Genomic DNA, 15,051 nt, shown 5'->3' on the forward strand with positions numbered 1-15,051 from the left:
TTTATAGCCCAACTGAATGCATTGTTCAATTTTTTATTCAGCCTATTGTGTGACAAAAAAATGGATGTCATTAAAATTTAACAATATAATTAACATTATATTTAAGGTAGATAAAAGCTGAAAGTTACAGTATTCTTACTGCACATCTGAAAAAGAATACCAATAGCAGACATCAAATCTCACTGGTTCCAAAAAAAAGACACCAAATATCACTTAAAAAACAAAACACGTTACTTCTACATGTGTAGATGTCTTTTGGTATCTACACCATAGATTTCACCTAGATAGATAGATAGTGTTCTCAAACTCACTAAGTCACTTCAAAGCCTCAAATCAAAGCAAAGCAGAATCGGAAACGCGCCGCGCGCGATTCTGTGTACTTGCTTTGCACTTTGCACTTTGCACTTTGCAAATCACCGTCCACCTCACTGTTTTTAACTTTTTATCAGTTATCACTTCCACGCGTGTTATGGATCCATGCTTTTGTCTCTTCCTTCAATATTTACAGAATATGCCACTCACTCCTTAGTACCTTTCTCTACTTTAACAAAATATTTTCTTTTTACATAAAATGGTTTTACTTATTTTATATGTTTCTGATGTAATAAACAATAATTACCAAGTCTTATCCCACTATAATTGGAGTCGACTACATACTTTAGAAAATATCGTTGGGTCGTATCATGTATTATATTTATAATAAAATTGTTTATATATAGATGTTTTTTTGATAATTTTATATTTAATTTTATTGGATTTTTTTATTAATTTTCTATCTCATCGATTTTTTTAACTGAATATTCTAAATCATCAAGATAAATTTTTGTTTCTTATTTTATCTATACGTCTGAAATCGTTATTCATCTATTTTATTATCATAATCTCTATCACACTTAATTAATTTAGTTTATAGTCACTTTTTATTACCTATATATTTTATTCTATATAAAAAGTCAGTCTAATAATAAAAAATTTTAGACTTTAATTATTATTGACCCTAAAAAAAATTTCTATCTAAAACACGTAAAAAAGAGAAAAATATTTTCACAAAATTTCTATCAAAAAATTTGAATTAACTAGTTTTTCTATTCACAATAATATTACGAAAATATAAAATTTTTGAAATTACAGTCTACTTTATTCTAACAATATAAATTATGCATGTCACAAAAAATCTATAAAATCAAACTATCTTTATAAAAAAAATTGTAAAATGACAAAAATTTTTGACTAAAAAAATCAAAGTATCTGTAGATAAAAAATCAAATAATAAAATTTTTAGTTATTATTTTTATATGAAAAAGTCTAACTTTTTATTAATAATTAATTTTAACATTCGTTATCAAAAATTAAAAAAATTTAACGGGTATATTTTTACATTTAATTAGGTGTTAAGTTTGTTACATAAATAGAAATAATTAATTTTTATATTCTTAAAACTAAAAAAATGTATATAATAATAATAATAATAATAAATTTTTATTTGAATTATATTATTTTGTTAATTTTGTTTTCTGTAGAACAGAAAGGTAGAAAAAATAGAGAATGAGAAAAAACATTGAGAAATATAAAGATGAGGAATGAGAGTGAGAGTGAGAGTTTGTTAATTTTGGAAGAAAAAAATTTATTTTAATTGTAATAAAAAATATCGGATGATATATTTTAATTTGTCAAATTACTAATATAAAATATAAATTATATATAGAGTGAAAATGGTAGAGAGAAATAGAAAAATGAGAGAGGTAGAAGAGAGAATTTAGGAATGGAGTTTATTAATTTGGAGAAAAATATTCTCTCAATTTTAATACGGGAGTGTCATGGGACATATTTGATCATTAAATTAGATAGTAATATATGATACATAATATAGGCATATTTCAATTTCAATTTTAATTTTAATACAATTAAAGAATGTCATGTTGCACATTTTGATAGTCAAATTAGTAATTAGTCATTGATATTGATAATAATATATAAAATAGATAGAGTAATTAAAACTTGAAAGAACGAGAGAGATAGAGAAATAAAGAAGGAGGAGGAGAGAACTCTTTAAGTTTGGAGGGAAAAATTTTATTTCAATTGCAATGAGAGAATGACATGTGGCACATTTTTGTTGTAAAATTAGTAGAGTGAATGGAGGAATTTTATAATTTTGGAAAAAAGATTTGACTTCAATTACAATGAAGGAGTGACATATGACATATTTTTATTGTAAAATTAGTAAGGAGGAGAGGAGAAATTTTTAAATTTGAAAAAAAATATTTGATTTTATTATAATGAGTAAGGAGAAAAGAAAAATTCCTTATTTTTAGAAAAAAGAATTTGATTTTAATTATAATAGAAAAATGATATGTAATATATTTTTATTCCCCCCCAAAAAAAAAGTCTCTCGTTTACTTTTCAGGTTCTTCATTCCATCTATTCTTTTAAGTTGTAACTCCTCGCGTGCGTCAGCTTGTGTTTACTCTCATTTTTCTTTTCCCTATACCAATGTAATTTTTTAATATCACATGGTGTATAATATATATAACCACATTTTCATGTAGTTACCACCACATGCATTCTAATTCGTTGTCATTTACCACCACATTTTCAGTCTTGACTCTTGAGATAGTCTCTTAATTATTAAGTGGTCTCATCATGTGCATGCCAATGCATAATCGTGTGTGGAGTTCCGTTATATGTGCATGCATTATTTCATACATAACCCCATCATCTAAATCATAACATTATTTTATTAAGATTTTGTTTTATTATAATTAAGCAGTGGACCTGACTGATCTATAACTAACTTCAGTTATTGATATCCACGTCACTAGTCTTCGTGTTGCCAAAAATTTTATTTAGGCGGCACCCCACCTCAACATGGTGATTAGAGGTTGTTTATCTTATTTGAAAATTCTGAAATTGAAGGCGCGGATTTTTCATTTGGTAAATGGTCTTAGCACAAATAAGACACAACAATTTGTGTTAAGTTTTAAAAAATATATTAAAAATAGAACTCTCTGATTTACGTTTTTCGATTTTTTTTATACAATTAGACCTTTTGATTCTATTTTTTCATAAAATAAAAAAAGTTAAAAAATTTATAATATTAAAATTAGACCATTCGATTTTAAAGTTTGTTTTTTTCCAATAATAAATTGGATAGTCTGATTTATTTAACATTAATTTAAAAAAAAAATGTTTCACGCAAGTGAAAAATAATTATGCTTTCAATATCAATGTATTATACATATATTTAATTCATATAAAAAAACGTTTTATTATAGTAAATTTAATTTTAAAAATGATTGAAGTTGATAGAATTACTCTTTTTACAAATAGAAAAATGTAATTTATGTTTGATTCAAATGTTTTAAAATCGAGTCTAAAATACAGGACGGAGCTGTATTATAGAAAAGGAGGATAATAATCCTTTTAATTTTAATTTTTTATATGTAAATTATATGTAAATTTTAGTTTAATTTTTTTTTAAATTTTATTTTAATTTTATTTTATTATATAAATATTTTTTATTTCTCTCATATTTTATCTAACCGCGTCCCTGATAATTGCTTATGTGCGGAGAGTGCAGGGTAAAATTATTAGATTTAAAATGACTACAAAATGACATAGTTAAAATAGTAAATTAAATTGTTAATAATAAGCATAATGTACGTAGCTAGTAAAAACAATATTATTTTCTTTTAAAAAATATAGGGAAAAAAGATATCCATTTTTTCTGAAACTTCAATTCGGGTCTGTTTGGTTCATTCTCGTTCTACTTTTAATATTTTTTAGGATTCTACAAAATCGAAAAGAAAAAACATAAAATAATATTTTATTATGTTTATTGTTTTCTTTTAACTTATTGCTCAAATCAGGTCATCTTGTTATAAGAAGAAAAGCTATTAATAAAATGGTCTTTAAGTAAATTTGTATTTTGAATAAATTAGTTTTAAACTAAGGGTTCTTTTAATTAAATAAAAAGTTCATTATTTACAAGTATATACAAATGCATCATTATGAAAATTAAGTATTATCTAACATTTTTGTTGTGAGGCCTATTTTGCTGACACATGCAACGAAATTAACTAAATGCTTCTTTAAAAAAAAATTTATAAGCTTAAATTTTTTATTTTTTATTATTTTTATTTTTATTATTAAAAATTTATGAAATACATTAAAAATAAAAAAATTATTAAAAACAAAAAATCTTTTTAAACAATTTAATAACACTCAATCAAACTCTAAAAAAACAATTGCATAGCATAGCTAACAAAATAAGGAATATCTCAAATATGTGTAAGTTTGCTTTCACCAGCAGCAAAATTCAACACATTACTCATTCTAATTTCTTCTTCAAGTATTTTCTCTCACACAGATACAAATTTAACAAATGACAATTCACCGTATAGTTGTAGCTGGTTATCTAAATGCAATTATTAGATCTAAGGATGACTATGCATGTTTTAAATGTAATGATCCTTTCATTATCCATATTGTCTGTTGTATTTTATGGTGGAACTTAAAAGTTTTGTTTCATACTTGGCTGTTGGAGGTACTCTAAATTTAGCACATAAAAAAGTAAGGTATTAATGTACTTCGTTACATGACAACCTTCCATATAGAATGTTCTAATTAACAGATGATGATCATGTGTATACCATATTTGATTGATACCGAAAAATTGTAACATTGGTGGAATTTCTTCGTCCTTATATTCAATTCCATCAAGTTTTTAAGACGTGACTCAATAGTTCAAGGAAAGAATGAAACCAGCTAACATGAGAGTTTGTTGTTTGCTCCCAATAGCCAAACTTAATGAAAGTAACAAGGAGACTGAGGTTGTCTTGAAAATGCAACTTTGTGGGAATCCTTCGTCACATTACATATCATGTTTAAAAATCATGACTACCGTTGTAGAGGCATTGCATGCACCAGGCAAATATGCGACGTTCTAAAGGATAATTACGCATTCTCCCAATAACATTTAAAAAATTAGTCAAATCAATAAAAAAATTATCTTATTTAATATTTATTAATTATTATAATAATTAATAAATATTAAATAAAATAAATTTATATTTTTTTGTTGTCGTCGTCTTCCTAATATTGTCGCGTAAATAATATCTAGCTCTTCAAAATAAAACAGAAATTCATTTGATGGATGCTCAATAGAATCTTTATTTCTCCATTTTGGCTCTTTATGTGTGCACATATGTCTAAAGAGCATTCTTCAACATATTAATTAAAAGAATAAAAATATGTTTTTAATGCATTTAATGTATACAAAAATATAAAAAGATATATTAAATTTATATTTCTATTAAAACTTTTTATTTGTAATATTCTTAAAAAGTGTCTTAGTTATTTTTTTATTAATTGTTAGAAACACGTTCAATATTCTTGAAAGCCATAATTTTTTATTTGGCTAATTTTTTTTTCCCTCTAAACGCTAACATGATTTTAGGTTTAAACTCCGCTTTACCGAAACAATAAATTGTAGCTTTTGTATTCCGTTGATAGATTGAAAAATTAATTGAAAAATTTTTTCTACCAATCTTATCATTTGTTTTCATTTACAATAAGAGATACTAAAAAATAATCATCTGAGGTCTTGAATTTCTTTTAGAAAAAGTCTAAGGGACCAACAATTTTATGGAATTTTGGCCAGCATGTAACCAGCAAGGAAAGGTGAGCCATTAGATGAAATCTCACATCAATCTCGCACCATTAACTCATCATTGATGGCTATTTGATGGCTACTAATCACAAAAGTTTGCTGACCCCTAGCATTACTCTTTTTTATGTTATGCTTTACAAATAAATATTTTTTTATATTATTGTTAGTACTCTTTGTTAAGTTTTGATTTTTTTATCAATTTTTAATTTATTTTTCTTGTTAATAGTATGAATATTTTTTTAGAGTTTTTTTTATGATACATATTTCTTTTATGGAACCTTATTTTTTTATTTTACTTTGTATATTTTTTATTATGTATTCTTAAATTAATATATATTTTATTTATGATTGTTAATTTTTATATTATAAATTCTATTAGAAAGATACAGTTAGATACAAAAAGAGTACTAAAAATATTATAACCAAAAGGTACTAAATTTCAACACATAAATTTAAATTCTTTTTAAAATAAATTATAGTCAAAGAGCGTTAAAATAATATAATTTTAAATGATATAAATTTATATTTTTTTTAGTAATTTTTGTTTAAACGTAATCTTAAATAATATAATCCAAACAACATTTATTTTATTATAATTTATTTTAATACAAAATTATCAAACATAAATCATCTTAACACCAACTTATTCTTTATCAAAATTAAATTTATAAAATTAATTTTATACAAACTCTCTCGTTTGCAAATTTTAATTCAAAGCCACTATTTATATACCTTATATGTTTTAATAATATAGATTGATAATTGATATCATAAACTGCTGGAAGATATAGTGCTATCTAGAGTAATAGTAGCATACCATAATTAGTAGAGTTGAATTGTTGGATGCTATGTTACGGTAACATTTGGTATCAAAGGGCTTTTTTTGGGTTATTGCGTTGCATGACGCATAAAAAAGAAATGAGTTTTATGGGAAAAAATAATGGCCGACACGCAATTGGGTTGTCGTGAGCAGACCAGAACAGTAACACCGACTTTCTGCGGCGACATGTTTCTGTGTTGCCTTTACCTTCCCCAACACCATTATCATCCTCATTCATGTCTCATACATTAAACCCTTCCCAATTTCTCAACACTTTTTTCATGACTTTACTGTTATTATTTTACTTCATTATCACATGCTTTAGATTCTGAATTTTAATCAGCACTCCCCTTATTTCCAAAGTCATCCATCTTTTTAGAGTTTTGTTGGCTAATATAAATTTTAATATATAAAAGTAAAAGGTTTTTATTCTCTTAAAATAAAGAGATAAAGATCATTTTAATTTTTAAGTTTCTGCTTCTTATTTAATTTAGTTCTTAAATTTTTAAACTAACTATTTTGGCTCATAATATGTAACAAGGATTTTTTTCTATTAAAAAATTATTATTTTTTCAACAAAATATGATTTTTTCTTGTACTCTTGTGTACTTCTATGAATTTTAATAATTAGGATAATGGTTGTTATTGTCCGTTGTAAAGTTTAAAAATTTGAATAGAGAATTCGAAGGGAAGTTCGAAGAATGCGACTAAGTTCATAATTTATATGAAATTCGCCGGGAGTGAGGCAAATCCTATTAATATTATGGAGTTTGCTGGGGAATGCGACGAACTTGTCTAAAATTAAAAAAAATTGTATGTTATTTTTAAAGTTGAAATAATTTTTTTTAAAATATTATTTTTTTATTTAAAAAAAATCTTATATGTATTTAGGTGCATGTTTATTAATATGGTCTATTTGTCATTTGTCATTAATAGTTTTGTGATATGTGACATTTATCATGATATCAAAATGATCATTTTTAAAACTTAGAAACAAAATTAATTATGAGGTAAAAATTCAATTATTCAATTAATTTTCTATTAAGTTTTCAATAAACATGAAAAAGTTGAAAATTGTATGTGTTTTACACTCTTCATGAGTGCCTAATAAAATATATTTTTTCTTATCTTGTTCTAGAAGATAATTATATTTGATGGTGTTTGAAAAAGTGTCTCTAATTAAGGATTGTTGTGAAAAGTACAAAATTACAGATAATCCTTCTAAGTGAAATTCAATTTGCATTGTCATTCTTACGTACACTATGGTGGACTAATTATTCTTTTATTCGCAGACCAATTTCACTTGATATTACTAACAAGTCAATCTAAACGGCATGTTACTATCACATTTCCCTTTTCCTGTTTGAACTTATTATAAACCTATGTTTCAAATAAGAATAAAGTAAACTACCCTTTCATCACCTTTTTTTTTATTTCCTTACAAAAAAGTTATAGATCCTTATTTTGGGATGATAATGAACTATGTTTCAACAACAGTAGACAATTTTGTTCCTCTACTTCTCCCAATTTCATTAACAGTTAGGTTTATATACCTCTTTAATTAGTTTCTGAATTTATACAAAATCTTCATTTGAAGTCCCAATTAATGTTAATTGCAGAGGTTGTTTGATTAAATTAAAAGCGGATAAAGTAGAAGTTAAGGGTGTGTTTATTTTGCGTTTTATTTTTTATAATATTTTTTATTTTCAAAATTTTGTGAAAAAAATAAAGAAGGTGAAAATAAAAAATAAAATTTTGTTATTTTTATTTTTTTCCCACAAAATTTTAAAAATATAAAATAAAAATACAAACTGAAGGCATTCTTAAATTGTTTTTTGTCACCACTAATATGTAATATCTATTGATTTTAAATTAAAGGAAAAAGAAGTTAGCTTTTTAAAAGAGGGGAAGAAAGTATAATGTATACTTTAATTTAATTTAATTTTAAATGTCTTTGAAAGAAAATTAAAAGTGTAATTATATTTATCCTAATCTCTACACGCCTATCATCAGATCAGCTGATATTATGTGCCAAAAGTGTAGCAGGCATTTTCTTATGCAATAATATATATCCTTAGTTTATAAGTGTGTTCGTTACTATTATTATGAATTAGTCATAAATAATTATCATTACTACATGCTAGCTGAAGTAAATTTAACGCAAAGAACACCACGAGGTTGAACAACTTTTTTTTTTTTTTCGCTCATATTTGTATGTTTTTTCTTTTCTATTTTTTTTATTTACGTGATGTCATATCACCATAAGATCAGAGAAGTTTCATTAATTGTTGAACCAATGATGGACCTAATATAAAGTTTCAAAAAGTACAATGCTGTAGCATGAAAATGTAGAACTCATTCTTTCCCCTAAAAAAATAAAATAAAGAATGTTAGAAATTAATATTTTTAGTAGAAAAAATAAAAAATTGATTAATATTAACTTAAATATAAAATAAATACAGGAATAAATATTAATTAGCTAAGTTTGATTAGTTTTAACCCTTTTTGTGGTCATAATTCATAAAAGAACAAAAGACCTGCATCTTGATGGAAAGTAGAGAGAGAGTTGGGTCTACTGGGTTTTGATGTTGATGAGACAGTTCATGTAAAGTTTTTCCAGCACTTTCACTTCCCCTTTTTTTTTTCCTTTTCTCTCATTCTTTAACTATGTTTGACCAGAAATGGTAAAATATTCATAATAAAAGATAGACAAATATAATGTAGTGAACCCTATGCTTGGTTTTCCATTTTCACAATTTTTTTATTCAGGTGTTTTCTTTTTACAAATTACACTACAAAAAAAAGGTTTGTCACCACGCTTTCTTCTTGCTACACTTCAAAAGTATAGCCAAAAGTGATCAATGATCACGTTTTTATGAGGGCAACGATTGTTTAAAAATTTGGCCATGTTTTTTCTTGACACACTTAGAAAGCATGCCAAAATGGGTCAATGACCACGCTTTTATAAGAGTGGCGATTGATTAGAGATTTAGTTACGCTTTTTTTGCCACGCTTCAAAAGCGTGGCCATAGAGAGCAATAGGTAAACTTTTAAAGCGTGCCAATATAATTACGTTACGGTGACGTTTTTTAAATCCTGTTGCTACACTTTTTATTGCCACACTTTAAAAGTATACCCTAAAGGTATCCGTACACTCTTCTCTCTTTCTCACTCACGCACTCACGTCGTGCACACAAGCACAAACTCCTCTCTCATTCACACAATCTCAGGCTCCATTCTCCTCTCTTCGTCACAATCCTCTCTGCCGCCGTCCAGCAGTCGCGTGTGCTTCGTTGCAATTCATCAGCTATCTAGTCTTGTAATGTCCAGCCTCTCCGCCACCATCCAATCTCTTCGCCTGTGTCGTTGCATCTTTCAGTCTCTTAGGGTTTTTGAGTTTTTTCTTAATTCTGTTTTTAAATTCTTTTTATTTGTCATAATTTGTTATGATTCTAATTTTTGAATTATGTTTAAAAATTTTCAAGCCTTAGGGTTTTTTATTTTTTTAATTCTGTTTATTTAGCGCAATTTATTGTCATAATTCTGTTCCTAATCTTCTTATTTGTTACTTGCTCATTTTTGTTAGGATTATTTGTTAATTTTTTTATTTTCCAAAGTCAATCAAACAAACAAAAAACGAACCCGCATTCTCTAATTACATACCCTAAAAAAAGTGCACTTTATTTTTCTTCATTTTTACCCCACAATTTATGTTTTTTTTTTCAAAAAATACCAAAGGTTACATAGATGTTATGTACAGATTTTAAATGTTTTTTTTTGTAAATGAAAGTGCTGATCAACAATGCATTGAAGCTGAATAAGTTCAATTTTTGATAGGTAAATAGTCAAATTAGTCCCTGAAAGATAAGGCATTTTTCAAATTCATTCTTGAAAGATTTTTTCAATTAAATTGGTCCTTCAAAGATTATAAATCAATCATATCTATCCTTAAGTTACTCCATTCACAATTTTCGTCAACGATTAATGATGTAAAATGTTAACTGATAGCATACATGACACATAACATGTTCAATTAGAGGTTGACTAAATATGTTTACGAAAATCTATCAATTTAGTCACTAGGTCATATTAGGAATATAATTTTAGTAATTGGAAAAAATGACTAAATTAATAAATTTCATAAACGTATTTGGTCAATATCCAATTAGACATGTCATGTATTATATATGTTATCAATTAAAGTTTTACAACATTAATCTTTGAAGAAAATTGTTAATAGAGTGACTGGATGACAAACATGATTAATTCGCAATTTTTGAAGGACCAATTTGATTGAAAAAAATATTTTAGGGATGAATTTGAAAAATGTCTTATCTTTTAAGGACTAATTTGACTATTAACCCAATTTTTGATACTATATTTTGACTCCCTGGATCCAACGCACTCGCTTCATTAAGGTTTGTTTCTTTTTTATGAATGCAAATTTTTAGCATTCATCAATGTCTTTCTTTGACCCATTTTCATGGCTATACAATGAGTTACATGATTTAAATTCCAAATTTTTTTTAATTTGTTTGTGTTATGTTGATGTTCTCCATTTTCTGAAATTGAAGAACGTGGTGCATTTTTCAATTGGTCATGTGCATTATGGGCGGGTTTTTATCTGAGATTGAAATTGTGGAAGTGGTTGTTCTTTGAATGGGTAATGTGCATAATTGGATTGGAATTTATTCTGAAATTGCAATTGGAGAAGTGGTTGTGTTTGTAATCGGCGATGTGCATAATGTATAGGCTTTGTTTTGGTTTGTAGTGGCAGAGATGGTGTGGTTTAGTACGAAGAACACATGGCGTAGCTTCTCGGATTTGGCGGGAGCGGTGAAAAAGCTTTAGGAGAGTGTGAAGAATATCGAGAAGAAATTTGATAGTGCTATCGGGCTTGAGGAGAATTCTGAATCCAGCAATGAAGGTAATTTATTTGCATTGTTTAAGTTCCAAGCACTGCTCTATACGTTCCTTCCGAATGGGGTTCCTATGATAACATGGGAGTTTCATGATTGAGATAGTAATTAGATTTAGAGTTTGCTGGTTAGTGTTGGTAGTAATGTTAAGATCAATGGAATTATTGAATTTTGAATGCAATTTGTTTGTTTTAGTGTATTTAGGGTTTTTTCAATTTTTTAGTGCAGTTTTGGTGAAGTTTTACAAGATATAAAAGCTATAGGGTATCTATCTGATCTTAAAATTGTTTTGCAATTGCAATTAGCTTGTATTAAAAGCTTTTATAAGTTTGCAGTCTAGATATAAATTTGATGGTGGAAATGCTTATTCCCTCTTCCAAGGTCTTGCTAGAAACTGCATACCTCTGGTTTGATCTTGTTGCACTTCATAACTCTAGGTTTTCAGGTTATGAATTATAGAATGAAGCTAAGATTCATTTTATATTATTATTATTATTATTATTATTATTAATTATGTAATGTAGTGGGGTTAAATTGTGCTATAAATTCAGATCATGCTATGTGCTATAATTGAACTTTAATATTCACAGAATAGTTCTTAATTTTTTTAGTAGAAAGTTCTACGTATAATAATCAGGGTGTTTCTGTTCTGATAGAAAAAACGGTTAAATTCGATTTTGGTCCCTAACGTAGAGGCCAAAAATTTGTTTCGTTCCTAAGTTTTTTTCAAACAAAATCGTCCCCGAAGTTTATACTTGTATTAAAATGATCCGGCGGACAATTATGCCCCTGAGTTCGTTACTATCTGTTACTGTTTGTTAATCAAATAATAATAATAATAATAATAATAATAATAATAATAATAATAATAATAATAATAATAATAATAATAATAAAAGGGAACGTTGTGGTAGAGGGAGGAGAGGATCGTGTTGTTGCGAAGGCTCAGAGGGAGGAAGTTGCGTTAGGGTTCGACAAAGTGGAGGAAGGGGACAGAAACGCCGCTTTGATGGCTTCCCAAAGTTCCAGATCAGGTCGAATTCAATCACATGTGAAGGAGATGGTATGTGGGCATGGAGAGAGGCCGATTCTGCGTACCTCAACAACGAAGGACAACCCAGGCCGACGATTTTGGGGTTGCGTCTACTATGATGTATTTTGTTGGCCTCTATTTTGTGAGATTGAGTTTCTCCATCTGGGTTTCCTTCATCTTATGAATTTTGGGTTGTGATAGGTTCAGGATGCCTGTGATTTCTTTAGATGGACAGACCCAGAAGCTGGAGGAGCACAACAGAATTCTGAAATTGCAAGAAGTATGAAGAAAATTACAACCTTGAAGACAAGGTTGAAGGATGTGGAATGGAAGCTGAGGATTGTTGCTACTTTAGGGGTAGTCGGGTGGATTGAGTTTTTGTATTTGTTGCTGCATAATCCACACAAGTTAAGGCAACCATATGGAATGCACTTAATCAGCAGATGATTAGAACATGAATTATAGGATTTTGTTGTGTTCTTTTGGTTATTTGATAGGGTTACTGTTAATGTTACAATGATCTTATGTGTTGTATCATTTGTGAACATGTTTGAATGTATGAATGAAAGTGTTGTGCTGATTTCCAAGCATAAAGCAGAGGATGTGTATTGCAATACTCTAAAGTAGATATATGTGCACCTAGTAATATCATAAAACACATACCAATGAACCTTAAAACACTGACAATTTAAGTCATTCATAACACAATCCATAAGCCAAAAAGGCCAATTACAGAACTATAGTTGTCACTTAAACAGAAAAACACAGACCAACATTGTTCATAAACAAACTTAAAACCAGTTAACCACATAGAACAAAATAACAAAATAACATTGTTTGAGGCCTAATGAAACAGCATGACATCCAAAAGCATAACTAATGATTTCTTAACAGTCAAATCATTACAAGAAATATCTAAAGGTTTCCCCATGCACTAGAAGAAAAATTTTTCATTTTCTTCAGTTTCTGTAAAGGGACATGTGGTGCACCAGTCTGGATGGCAGAAAAATGCCTCTTTCTCTCAGTTGGTTGATTGTGTGAGTCCTTCTTACTAGTGGAGGAAGTTGCTGCACTGCTCTTCTTAGGCAATGGTTGAGATGAAGGAGTTTTAGGGTTGGACTAAGGTGGTGCAGGCCATGGTTTTTTGGCCTGGTTCTTGGGCTAAGTTGAATGATCAATGGGCTTAGCTGCTAACTTCCTGGGCCTGGTTACTAGTTTTTTGGGCTGAGTTGTTGCTGGGTTGGAATGAACCGTTGCAGGACTGGGCTGAGAGCATGAAGTCCTGCTAAGTTTCACAAAAATTGAGCTTGGCTTACGGCTCGACTCATTAACAATCGAGCTTATTTCTTAAGCTCAAGCTCGGCTCATCGAAAGCTCATGAGCTGGCTCGAGCTCACAAGCTGGCTCAAATAATAGAAACATAAATACATAATTTGTAATTCTATATCAATAAATTATAACTTATATATTTTAAAAAATATTTAAAAAGATCAATTTTATATATTTTTATCTATCAATGAATAATAAATTTTTTATTTATGTCCTACATCAAAATTATATGTAAAAAATAAGTCAGCTCACGAGCTAATGAGCTGAGCTTATTCAAGCTCAAGCTCGGCTCAATTCCAAGCTCAAGCTTGGCTCACTAGCTCACGAGCTTAGCTTATCGAGCTATTAATGAGTCGAGCTCGAGCTAGCTCATGAGCTGGCTTAATTCACTTCCAATCCTACTTAGGACCCTTGCCAGCTTGTTAAGTTGCATGTTGGACCTATGAGAAAAATAAAAAATTAGTAACATTTTTATCACAATTTAATATAAACCAAACAAAACCCTATAATAGTGAGCCACATACCTTCTTGTTAGGCTTTATGCAACCTGGTTTCTTGTGACCTAAAGCACCACAGTTAGAGCATCTATGTGTTTGGCCCCTACGGGAGATGTGAGTTTGGCTTCTGTTATCCTCATCCCCAGGTCCTCGCTTCCTCTTCTTAACTGGCCGGTGACTTGGCCTCATATATGGTGGTGGCATGACATCATCATACTGGGATCTCTCCCACAGCTCTGGCCCGTTCAGAGGATGTATTACTTCCTGGTAGCACCTCAGGTAAGCATCCTTTTTATAATGGTCATCCACAAACAACTCCAAGTCCAAACCCTTGAAGGTTATGCAGCTAAGGCGTGAGGACAGGGTAGCCCGCTGATGAGCGGATAATTTATACGCTTTTTGGCATTGTTTTCATATAGTTTTTAGTAAGTTTGAGCTACTTTTAGGGATATTTTCATTAGTTTTTATGTTAAATTCACATTTCTGGACTTTACTATGAGTTTGTGTGTTTTTCTGTGATTTCAGGTAAATTCTGACTGAAATTGAGGGATTTGAGCAAAACTCTGAAGAAGGCTGACAAAAGGACTGCTGATGCTGTTGGATTCTGACCTCCCTACACTCGAAATGGATTTTCTGGAGCTACAGAACTCCAATTGGCGCGCTCTCAACGGCGTTGGAAAGTAGACATTCAGGGATTTCCAGCAATATATAATAGTCCATACTTTATTCGAAGAATGACGACGTAACTTGGCGTTAAACGCCAAGTACACGCTGCTGTCTGGAGT

The sequence above is a fragment of the Arachis duranensis genome, chromosome 6, assembly GCF_000817695.3.
Source record: "Arachis duranensis cultivar V14167 chromosome 6, aradu.V14167.gnm2.J7QH, whole genome shotgun sequence".
Lineage (NCBI taxonomy): Eukaryota > Viridiplantae > Streptophyta > Magnoliopsida > Fabales > Fabaceae > Arachis > Arachis duranensis.